This window comes from Lepus europaeus, chromosome 11 (assembly GCF_033115175.1).
Source record: "Lepus europaeus isolate LE1 chromosome 11, mLepTim1.pri, whole genome shotgun sequence".
In the NCBI taxonomy this organism is placed as follows: Eukaryota; Metazoa; Chordata; class Mammalia; order Lagomorpha; family Leporidae; genus Lepus; species Lepus europaeus.
Window position 1 is genome coordinate 46,194,471 of NC_084837.1, and position 13,523 is coordinate 46,207,993.

Consider the following 13,523-nt stretch of genomic DNA (forward strand, 5'->3'; position numbering starts at 1 on the left):
AATTTATAATTGATGTTACTTCCTCTCCTGTACTCAGTTCCCAAGTCTCAGGGTTGGAATTTATATCCTTGGCTTCTGTGATTATCAGGCCTTTGGACCTGAACTGAATTATACCAACTGCTGACTTGGTTCTCCAAATTGTGGGACTTCTTTGTTAATTATGTGAGAAAACTGTCATAGTACATCTCCTTTTAAATAAATATATATATATATATATACACTCATATATATATGCCTACATATATACATATATATAGGTGCATATATATGTATATGTATATATATTTATTGCCTTACTGGTCCCATTTTTCCAGGGATTCTTAATGCAGATATTCAGGAATGTAATTTTTTTGGAGATATTGCAAATGATACTGTGTTTTTAATATGTTTCTTTATTTTCATTGTTAGTACACAGAAATATAATTGAGCTTTTGTGTAGATCCTGTGACATTGCTGAGTTCACTTATAATTCCAAAATATTTTTCTTTATTATAAGTTCCTTCAGATTTTCTTTTTTTTAAGATTTATTTATTTATTTGAAAGTCAGAGTTACACAGAGAGAGGAGAGGCAGAGTGAGAGAGGGGGTCTTCCATCTGATGGTTCACACCCCAATAGGCCGCAACTGTCAGAGCTGCCCTGATCTGAAGCCAGGAGCCAGAAGTTTCCTCTGGGTCTTCCACGTGGGTGCAGGGGATCCAAGGAATTGGGCCATCTCCTACTGTTTTCCCAGGCCATAACAGAGAGTTTGGAAGTGGAGCAGCCGGGAGTAGAACTGGCACCCATATGAGATGGTGGCATTTCAGGCCAGGGCATTAACCTGCTGCACCACAGCACTTGCCCAGGATTTTCTATGTATAGTATCATGTTATCTTTAGGCAGAATGGTCTTAATTCTTCTCTAACTATATTACTTTCGTTTCATTTTCTTGTCTTACTGTACTCACTGGAACTTCTAGTCTTCAGAATTGAGAAGGTAAATTTGTTCCTTATTTAAGAGAGAACATATTCAGGCTTTGGGAGCTTGTATGGTGCTATCTATAGGTTTAACTAGATTCATTTTTTTCAAGTTGAGATAATTTCCCTGTAGTCTTAATTTGCTAAAAATGAATGTTGGAATTTATGAAATGCTTTTCCTGAATAAATGGTAAGAGCAAATGATTTTTCTTTTTTGACATTGATATGGTAGATTGCTTTGAAGGATTTTCCAGTATTGAGTCACCCTTACTCATTTTTATTTGTAATAAAACCCACTTAGTTATTATTAAATATATGAAATAGATTTAATGAGAACATTTTTAAAAGAAAATATTCCATGGCCCTGATGGAATTTTAAATGTTCTTTGCCTACCCTTTTTCAAATAGTTTTGAGGAAAGGGTCATAAAATTGATAGTACATTTATTTTAATTTATCCCATATAATAAGTCATTGTTCCACATGTGCCATTTGCCTGGGAAGTAACCTGTGGTCATTGAATGAGTTTATTTTCTTTTTAACTACAAACCATTTCAAAAAATTCTGACTTGGTTACAATCATAAGGTCTTTTTGGAAGTTTTCTACTTTTATTATGAAAGTTTAATTTTCATTCACATGAAGCTTTTTAGATATTCAAAATTTAACAAATTGGCTCTGTTGGTAAGAAAAGCAGAGGTTTAAGTTCCACTTATTTATTTGTTTATTTATTTTTTCGACAGGCAGAGTTAGACAGAGAGAGAGAGAGACGGAGAGAAAGGTCTTCCTTTTCCGTTGGTTCATTCCTCAAATGTCCACTATGGCCGGCACGCTGCCGAAGCCAGGAGCCAGGTGTTTCCTCCTGGTCTCCCATGCGGGTGCAGGGCCCCGGCACTTGGGCCATCCTCCACTGCTTTCCCAGGCCACAGCAGAGAGGAGCAACCGGGACTGAACCAGCGCCCCAACCAGGACTAGAATCTGGGGTGCTGGCGCCACAGGCGGAGGATTAGCCAAGTGAGCCACAGCGCCAGCCTTAAGTTCCAATTATATACTCACTATTTTTTTTTAAAGCTGAGTCTCTATAGTTTAGTATGCTCAGCTTTTCCTAAAGAGAAATAATACTAAGAAACATGTTTAATATATGTAAATATGAATACACTGGGAAATAAGGCACTATATAAATATCTATGGAAGTTCTGTTAAAACTGAACAAACTATTTCCATAACGTTTAAAAAAAATGAACACTCCAGATTCAGTTCGTCTTGATTTGTGATTGCTATGGTTTGAATGGTGATATTGCTTTCAAAATGTTGACTGAAGCTTAATCTCCATTGTGATTATATTATTAGACAGGATATTGTAAGAGATGATTAGGTCATTTGGGCCCCTACCCTGTGAATGGGATTTATGCCTTTGTGAGTCCTGACACACAGTTTGGCCCTCCCTGCCCTTTTTCCCCTTCAGTGTTGAAAGAACACAGTGTTGCTCTCAGACAGAGAATGCAGCAGCAGGGTATCCTCTTGGAAACAGAGAGCAATCGTCACCACAGGTTAATCCCGCTGAAGCCCTGACCTCGGACTTCCCAGTCTCTTGAACTGTGAGAAATGAATTTATTTTATTTACAAATTACCCAGACTCAAATATTCTTTTAAAGGCTGCACAAGTAGACTAAGGCAGACATTGGTATTGAGAATGGTGAGTTGCTGTAACAAACATCTAAACATATAGAAGAGTCTTTGGAATTGGAAAGGGGGTAAGTAAAGGATGGAAGTGTTTGGAGGAGCAAGCAAGAAAAAGCCTAGATGGTTATGAGTAGGATGTTAGGGATAATTCTAGAGAGGTCTCAGAAAAGAGAAGCACTGGAGAGAGAGTTTCAGTCTTTTCAGAGTCCCTAAGAAGTCATGATTAGAATTTTGGTTGAAATATGGATGGTAAAGGACATTTTAATGAAGACTTGGAAGAAATGAGGAATAGCATATGGGACATTGAAGGAGAGTCCTTCCTTGTTATAAAGCGACAGAGAACTTGACTGAACTGTATTTGTGCCCTACTGCTTTGTGGAAGGCACAACTCAATGGTCAGGGTCTAAGGTATTTTTAGAAGAAACAGCAAAGCAAAGAGTTCAAGGTGTTGCATAGTTTCCCGTAATGAATTATAGTAAAATGCGAGAAAACAGAAACATGTTAAAAGACATAATTGGCCTCAGGACACAGATATTTGAAAACTCGCAGCCTAGCCAGGTTGCAAAAATATCGTGAGAGAATAACAAGTCAGATGCTGTTCATGAAAGCAATGTGAGAATGATCCCATTGATATTCTGTAGATCTCTGAGGTTAACACTCCTATCACAGGTCCAGAGTGCCAGGGCCTTGAAGGTAGAGTAGCTTCAAGGGAGGGGCCCAGAGTGCCCATGGGCACATAGGCTCAAACTCAGGGCTGCCTCTTATCTCTCTCTACTCCTTGAATTTGGGTGTGAGGTTTGTTGACTGCCTCAACTACTGCTCAAGTGGGCCTGGTGCAACTTGCATTGCTGCTCCAGAGAACAGAAGCCATAAAACTTAATGATCTCCACATGATGCTAATGATGCCAGCTAGTGTAGCAGTATATGAGTTGTGGAAACAAAGCTGGCTTCCCTGAGATTGTGCAGGATGCCTCAGAGGGCCTTAGAACCCAGGCAGAGAAATTCCAAAAGGTCAGCAACACTGTAGAAAATCCCCACCAGGTAATGCCTAGGAGAACTGTGGAGGGCATGATTATCACAGAGTCCTTTCTAGCACAATGTTTAGTGAGACCATGGGAACAGGCTATTCTTAAAACCCTAGACTTGTTGGGCATTGCCTAAAATAGTCCCTAACAACATGGCGCCTGGCGGATGATTGAGGGGGGTGTCTGCAGCTGCTGCGGTTAAGCTCGGACCACCTGCAGGGATAGGTCCAATTTATTTCCAGACACGTGGACAGTGCGTGATCCCTATACCTCGCTTAAGGTGCCCCTCTGCATGGTCCACCCGTGCCTGCGTGACCTTTTCGCTGATTGGCTCGCCTACTGCGCATGTCCTTCCTAAGCTTTATAAGCCTGTACACTTCCTCAATAAAGTGGTTCCTGCTTCGACAGAACTAACAGGTGTGCTTCACACATCGACCTTACCTTTCCCATTCACTTTGTCAGGGAGTGCTTGTACTGCCCCCTTCTGGTCAGGGGACAGTCTCAGGCTTAAGACCCCAACAGAATTGTAGAGTGTGATCCCAGCTGGAGAGAGTTGCATGTACCAGACTGCAATCCATGAGAACTGCTGTGTGAACTGAACCCAGAGACTCCATGGAGGTGGGGTCATCTTGAGTGCCGGTCGGCCACACTGAGCTAATGTCTGAAGGGCAGAACATAGAGTCAGAAATTATTATGAAGGCTCCATATTTAATACGAGCCCTGTGTGGTTGGAATTAGGTTGGCACCAGTTCTTCCTTCCTTCTTTTCTCTTTCTCCATTTGGGAGTGGGAATGCCAGTCCTATTTTCTGACTTTATAGTGTAGAAGCACATAACCTGACAGATTTCACAGACATGAAGTTGAACAGGAACTTGTCTCAGAATGAGTAGTTCTTTGGGTCTTACCCACATATGATTTAGATGATGTGTATTTGAGACTAAAGTTGATTCTCTAAAAAGTTAAGGTTTTTGGAGCTATTTGAATGGAATGGATTCTTTTGTATGGGAGAGACAGACGAATTTTGTGGTTTGAGGGCCAAAATGCTATGGGTTGAATTATGATGTCCCTTTCAAAATTCATGTTAGAACTTAATCTCTGTTGTGGGGTTATGATGGGGTGAAGCCTTTTGGGAAATTATTAGGACATGAGAACTACACCCTCATGAATGGGATTAAAGCCCTCATATAAGAGAGTTCACATACAGTTGAGCCTTGTATTGAATGGATTTGTCAAAAATGCTGAATAATCAGAAATCTTTGATATAATTTTAACTTTAAGAAATTGATATTTTATAGATAAAAACATGGTCAAACACTACCAATGTCATATGATTCAATGATAGTTTCCCAAAGTGGGTGACCTGACAATTTTCTAAATTAATTTTTAAGGAAGGAGGAAATATATACTATACTCTGGTTTTCTTATATTTCTGTGAAGTAATTACAGACTAATATCATAAATGGAAGATAGGGTTATATTTTAGTAGCAATGTATTAAGGCATAGTATTCCAGAACACAGGATACTACTTCATTTTAGTTGTGTTTCGAAATCTACTAAAATAATACCTTTCATGTATACTATCTTTTTTTTCTTGTTGAAGTAAGAATATAAATATTTAAGACACAAGTGTGTTTTTTAGATATAATAGATGGAAAATTAGTTTTGTTTTAATCAAAAACAAGTTAACCTGGAAAAACTGATTGATGGATTTTCTTGATAGCATTGCAAATGAGTTGACAGAAGGTATGCACTTAGGTGAAATATATTTAGAATTTAGAAGAGCATTAGATACAAGATAATGACATCTTACCCATAGAATAAATTAAAATCGCTCAGCTATTAGCAAGGGTATAAGAATTGAAAATCAGCACTGAAATCACAAGATAAAGATAATAATAATAACACCTTCCACATAGAGCACTTAACTTCATCAAAACACTTTCACTTGCATTATCTCCTTTGATTCCCACCAGCATATTTTTAAAAATAAAAATGTCATTTTTATGTAACTCATTTAAAATTATTCCTTAAAACTAAACTTTGTACAAGCAAAATAAATTTACCTGTGCCTTCAATCACATTTCAGTGGTTCATGGTGACAATAGTTTTAATTCCATCTATATCTTCCCATTTCTCCAGTTCTTCCTTTAATTACATACACATTTTCCTCAGTCTTCTCGGTATTTAATTTATTTTATATCACTCTGCTTTTCTTGGCTAATCTGTAAGGTCTTTTTAAAAATAAATGCGTGCTTTTAAAATGTTTTATTTACTTTTTTATTTGAAAGGCAGAGTGAGAGAGAAAGAGGGAAACACACACACACACACACACACAATTTTCTACTTGCTGTTTCCTTCTCCAAATGTCCACAACAGCCAGAGTTTGACCAGGCTGATGCCAGGAGCCAGGAACTCAATCTGAGTGTCCCACATGGATTGCAGGGGCTCAAGTACTTGTATCATCATCCACTACTTTCCCAGGTGCATTAGCCAGGAGCCAGACCAGAAGTGGAGCAGCCAGGACTGGAACTGGCACCCATGTCAAATGCCAGTGTCTCAGGAAGTGCTTAGCTTGCTGTGCCACAATGCTGACCCCTGTCTCATTCCTTTTTCACCCCTTCTGTTACTGATTTCCTAATTACCACATACAGTGAGCTATATTCATTCTCTGTCGTACTTGATTTGTTTCTGTGTCCTCTTTGAAATAACTGCCATGCTCACATTTTAATCAGTTGCTCTTTTCTGATGACTTTTGTCAGCTTATTTTTCTTCTTGGATCTCTTGAATGTTAATTTTGACTATGATTTTCTTCTTATCTCCTTTCTCTTTTCTCCTCAATTGGATGATCTTACCACAGAGTTTCAAATTTCACTTATAGACTGACATTTTCAAAATCTTGATTTTAGCCTTGCCCAGATTCAGCCTCGCAATCCTCTCAAGTATGTGTCCTTTTCAGTCTTCACATGGTCAACACATCTGCAGTTGAACTAATTATCTCTAATTCTCTCTAAACACTGAAAAAATTTTTGAATCTTATTTTGGTGAATGCCAATTTATAAGTCTATTTCTTTCTAATCGTATCTTTGTTTGACTTTCCCTTAGAACACACACACACACACTTAATTACATTTAGCAATTTATGTTTATTTTATATCATAAATATCTCTTGAATATATTTCTTTTTTTATTTTCATTGTTTGGAAGTTCATCAGCTTTTTTGTGAGTTATTGAAATATTCTTTTCATCTCTATGTTACATATCATCTTCATTTTAATTCATTCTCAGTTTTCTTCTTATCTTACAGTAATTCACTAGTACCTCGTTGGTATTTTACAAATTCCCTAGGTAATTCATATCTGGCCAACTGTAGCAAGGCCTTCCCAGACTTGTGTTTGAAACTGAATGTATGTCTGGTTCCAAATAGCATTGACAACATCTGGAAACTTGATAGAAATGCATATTCTTATGTCTTTCCCTAGATGTCCTAAATCATAATTTATGTTTTAACAACATCCCCAACTGCTACATGAGCACATTAAAGTTTTAGAAGTACTGTATAGTGGGTCTCTGAGGGAAGTTGTAGGAGCAAGAGTATAACCTAACCTGTGGACTTATGAAAATGTAAATTACCTCACTCCTTCAAAGACATTGAACACATTTTTTTTCTGGGAATCTGTGATTTGTGCTTTCACATCCCCTCTAGATGATTCTGTTGCATAATAAAGTTGTGAATTATGGTTCTGTCTGAAACAATTACTCTGATTTTCATTTTTCTTGCTAATGCTTGATTTATATATGGATATAATATACAGCACATTAAGGAGATCCTTGGGAAAGATGCTCTTACTCTTATAAAATAATGAACAGGAAGGAGTACACCCTTATAGTGGCTGGGTGTTGATAGGTGCTCATGATTCTCAGAATGGCCATAGATATTGTACCACAAGAATGCAGAACATCCCTTATGTGTTGAGGTTGGTTGAGCTGAAAGACATCTTGATGATGTCTTTATGCCAAAAACCAATGAGCTCGAGCATGGTACTTACTTTGGATTTTATGTTATATATAATAATAAATACATCTTTTTAATGTGATTCAATTTGTGTTTCTGTAGTCTGCAGTTGAAAATATCTCAATTTATACAACATAAAAAATTTATTTATTTATTTGAAAGGCAGAGTTACAGAGAGAGAAGGTGAATGAGAGAGAGAGAGAGAGTGATAGAGAAAAAGAGAAAGAGATCATTCACTGGTTCACTTCCCAAATGGCCACAAAAGCCAGGATTGAGTCAGGCTGAAGCAGAAGGCAGGAGCTTCATCTAGGTTTCCCATGTGTGGGTAGGGGCCCAAGCATTGGACCATCTTTCGCTGCTTTCTCTGGCACATTAATAAGGAGCACAATCTTAAATGGAGAAGCTGGGAAAGGAACAGGCCCAATAATGGATACCAGCATCATGGAGGCAACTTAATCTTATGGGCCCCAATGCAGACCCCATGAGTCTCTTATAATGAGCTAATAAATGATATTTAAAACCATTGATGTATAAGAATATGTATGGTGCTCTTGGGGGCAGGCGCTGTGGCGCAGCAGGTTAAAGCTCTGGCCTGAAGCGTCGGCATCTCATATGGGCACCGGTTTGAGACCTGGCTGCTCCACTTCCAATGAAGCGCTCTGCTGTGGCCTGAGAAAGCAGTAGAAGATGGCCTAAATCTTTGGGCCCCTGCCCCCGTGTGAGAGACCCAGAAGAAGCTCCTGGTTCCTGGCTTCAGATCAGCGCAGCTCTGGCAGTTGCAGCCAATTGGGGGTTGCAGCTAATTGGGGAGTGAACCAGCAGATGGAAGACCTCTCTCTCTGTGTAACTCTGACTTTCTAATAAATAAATCTTAAGAAAAATATGTATGGTGCTCTCTAATTATAAAGGAGAATATCCCATAATTTAAAAGGTATACCAGAAGCTGAAAGCAAAAATACTTAACATAATGTATATAATATTAACCATGCGGGAAAAGTTTCCAAAACATAAAGGACCAGAAAGTAATGAATAATTGATAGGATTAGATTGAGGGTTTTTATTTAATCTCATAAAAGACTTAAAGAATGTTTAAAAAAGAAAAGACAATTGAAACATAATTAACTTAAAAAACCAATAGTAAAATCTTGTGCATTGTGTTGGAAGTGTTCTAGTGATAGATTTCATTGAGCAATATGATTTGTTGTAGGTGCACAATAAGAACTTTTCAATATGTATTCAGCCACTCTACCTGATCAACACCACAATCAATAATTCTTCAGACTTCACCGTAAATGAGACTGAATAGTGGGCAAAACTGTTAGACTACACTTGCTCTGACTTCACACAAATTACTTTATGATTCTAAATTCAGTTTTTCTTGGTATTTTAATCTCAAGGTTATAATGTTCTAAAAACTGATACAATTTTGTATAGAAAACACCCTCCTCGCCCACACATAGTTTATAAATATCTCCCATATTCTCAATTTTATAAGGTAGCATTTAGCATTTTAAATAAATGTTTTGAAAGTTTGTTTAATGTGACTCACTCACACAAACCTGAAAATGACTATGGTTATAAAACAGCATATATGATTCAAAACTGAGAATCAAACTGATTGTGTGGTGCCCCTACTGCCACAAATACTTTATGAAATATTTTTTCTTTTACTCTTGCTTATCATTTTAACTGCCTGAGTGTCACAACTGCTCTATAATTTAATTTTTAGTTGAAATTTGGAGTAATTTATAAAAGTAGCCTAATAATCGTAAACAGAAAGAGGAAATTATTTCCTGTTGTAAGTAGGATCATAATATCACTTCAGCTGCTGAATTCTTAGAATAATTATCAATACTTTGTACTTTCCTTCTCTTCTTGCTACTTCAAACAAGGGATCAGTTGTGTGAACATTTTTTTCCACATATTTACTGGGCAATTTTTATTGTCAGTATTGAGAAAATATGGAAGGAAAATAATGATAAATAATATCATATTTTTTCAATTAATATAAATAGTAGTTCAGCTTAAAACACCAATCTTTAAAATCTAGCCTATCATTCTCCAAAATATTAATACTCATTTGTATGCACTATATTAAATAAGGGAGAAATATGTTGTCGAATTTTCCCTCTAAGATCTGCAAAATTAGATTTCAGTGCACACAAAATCTGAGTTTCAGTGTAATTGAAGGAAATCTTAAATTTTCCTTTTAAATTCTTAGACATGTCTCAGAATTCTGTCTTTTTTTTTTTTTTTGACAGTCAGAGTGGACAGTGAGAGAGAGAGAGAAAGGTCTTCCTTTTTCCATTGGCTCACCCCCCAATGGCCGCTGCCACCGGCCCACTGTGGATGGTGCACCATGCTGATCCTAAGCCAGGAGCCAGGTGCTTCTCCTGGTCTCCCATGCGGGTGCAGGGCTCAAGGACCTGGGCCATCCTCCACTGCACTCCCGGGCCACAGCAGAGAGCTGGCCTGGAAGAGGGGCAACCGGGATAGAATCCGGCACCCCAACCCAGACTAGAACCTGGTGTGCAGGCGCCACAGGCGGAGGATTAGCCTATTGAGCGGCAGCACTGGCCAGAATTCTGTCTTAAGAGTCAGCTGAATTTCAGTGGTTTCCTGATCCAGATTGTAAAAGTAAGGTAGATAGATTGCTTATTATTCCTTCTTCTATTACAGGGAAAATGGTGTTTTTTTTTTTAAGATTTATTTATTTATTTGAAAGGCAGAGTTATAGAGAGGCAGAAGGAGGGGAGGAGAAAGAGAGAGAGGGAGAGAAAGAGGGAGAGGGAGAGAGAGAGAGAGAGAGGGAGATAGAGATTCTATCAGCTGGTTCACTCCCCAAATGGCCGCAATGGCCAGAGCTGGGCCTATCTGAAACCAAGAGCCAGGAGCTTCTTCCAGGTCTCCAGGTGCAGGGTGCAGGGGCCGAAGGACTTGGGCCATCTACTGCTTTCCCAGGCCCTAGCAGGGAGCTGGATTGGAAATACAGCAGCCAGGAATTGAACTGTCACCCATGGGAAGCCAGCACTATAGGTGGCGGCTTTACCCAATACACTGCAGCACAGGCCCTGAAAATGGTAATTTTTATGTGGTGAGAAAGTAATTAATTAATTCTTCTTTCACAAAGTTAATGGCAGTGCACTTGAAAAAAAATGGCATTATAACACTTCTCAACAGACTTTCACTGTATTGTGTGGGAGGAGACCTCTTTTCTTGGTCTTTTTCTACAAAGTGGCTAGGTTTAGCAGGAAAAAGAATAAGGGAGTGTTGACATCCCCTATTCTACTCACCAAACTACATAATCCTCTCCTTTGCTCAGCTTGATTTTCCTTTATTGAATTTTACTTTCTGTGATGTTCTCATTTCCCTTATTAGATTACATCAAATTGTTCTTACCCATCCAAAGTTACCCCTTCGGGAGAGCAAAATTCTGTTTCCCGAGAGAAAAACGTAAAGAAAATCTACTTAGAGAAGATTACTCAGCTACTGTTATTTTCCGTTTCCAATTTCCTGTTTACTTTACAGAGTAAGTTTGACTTGTTCCCCAGTGGCAAACTTCCCTCCCTTCTACAATATAATGAAGATGGGGACGGGTCATCCATAATAGATGACTCCTAATGTAAAACACAGAAACCCAAGATTGATATGACATGTTATATATGACAGGTCAGGAAATCTCTTAGGTTATTGCTTGTGCATGCAGCTACTGCCTTTTGAAACCACAAAACTGTCCCACTGAACCAAGACTTATTTAGGAAATTCTATTAGGCAATTTAAGTGACACATAGGTGATGCTCTTTGTGTGACTGTGATGGAACGGCTGACGATCGGCCACAGAAAGGACGGAGCGTAGAGCAACTTGTAAGTGTGGCTTTGCATTCCACTTCGTTTCTTCACAGATGGAAGAGAAAACTCAAGCTGTACAGCCTCAGTAGAAATCAGGTTTCTGTTCTTTACAGAATGAGGTTTAAATCTCAGTGTGCAGATTTGTATGGAATTTCATTGTTTGACTTTCAAAATTGCTCAGAAGTTGTTTAATTTTTCATTGTAGTACTAAACACTGAAAAAGGTCTATTCTATTCCAGATTGTAAGCACATGGGGTATGTATTGAATTGTAGATATAAACATTCTCTTCGACTCCACCATGTGTGTGTGTGTGTGTGTGTGTTTTCTAACCCAGCATCTTAAATTCCCTTGAGGTCACCCTGTCAGCATCAGTTCTGTGGCCTGGATTTAGTTGAATCAATCCTAATTGCAATTCTGCACAGGTCTGGTCCTCTGTGGAGATTGCAGATGAATGACAGTGCAGTGGCAGGAAAGATAAATATGCTGGCAAATAAGATCCCGGCTCTCCACAGAGGATGGAATAAATTACTTTACCAATAGACTAGAGGTAATATGTTGGAGAAAGAAAGTGAAATCGAAGCCAGTTTAATACAAGGTTTCTTAAAGTTAAAAATAAAGATTTTTAAACCAAAGTAAAATACCAATGGTGATTCTTTCTACTTGGAACACATTCCACTGCTCTGTACTGAAAAATAATGGCATATATTTATTTTGTTTATGCAGATGACAGCTTGGAAAATTTTAATGCATGTGGCATTCTCTGGTAGTTGAAGGTGTAGTGGTAACTGTGGGGTAGCATATTGATTAGTAATTTGATAAATACACAAAATGGCACATTGAGCTTTAGGTGTTTCATGCAAAATGTATTTAAATGACCTTGATTAATTAGAATGCATAACTGCAAGGCAGTACCTTACGAGCAAGTGCCAGTTTGTTGGTCTAGAGACTTGTGCAGATTTACCGCAGAGAATAGGAAGAAATCTGCACAGGAACACTAAAACTTCTGTCAAAAAAGTAGACTACGAATACATCACCTGGAGAAAAATCTCATTTTATGTTGTAAGAATTATTACCTTAATGCTATAGAATTAGTTCAGTGATTTTATATCTAAAGTATATTTCCTTGACTTCTCTCTAAATTCTGTATAGTAGATAAATGCATAATTTACTAGAATTAGATAATGAGAACAATTTTTAAAGAAAACATAAAATGATTATTTTACATCATACTTAAAGATGAATATAAATTCTTCATATTGTTTATTTGCTTCTTACATTTTTTAACTGTATGAACTTAAAATTCCAGAATAATATATTATCTCTATAGAATATTTTTTATAGTTTACCACCACTAATTATGTTAGGAGTCCCTTAATTACACCTTGAAGTAAAAATTCTGATTACATTTCATGGAGGAAGCTGAGGTATTCATTGAATTCTTTTTTACAAACTTTTAAAAATTTATTTGAAACACAGAGATAGAGACAAACAGAAATATGGCTTCCATGCACTGATTAACTCCCAAAATGTCCATAACAGCTGCTGCTGGACCAAGCCAAAACAAGGTGCTAGAAACTCAATCCAAGTGATAACAGCTCAAGCACTAGAACCATGGCCTGCTGCCTATAAGGGTGCACATTAGCAGGAAGCTGGAATCGAGACACAGAGGAAGGACTTAAACCTAGGCATTCCAATATGGAATGCAGCCATCCCAAAAAGCAGCTTAATGATTGGGCCAACTGCCTGCCCTTTCACTATATTCTTATGGTAAAAATATTTTATAAGTATAAATGGAATCTATTGATATATTTTTCCAAAATTTCTACAACAGCTTTTCCAGTTTCATTTGGCTGTATATTTCCATGACAATAATGGATACTTAATCTAAAAAGACATGTCATACATAGATGGTTTGATTTTATCCTTTGGCTATATGATCTAGTCATTTCTCTGAAGTTTATTGTTCTTATAAATATCAACAAAAGCTTCTAGAAGCAAAGTAA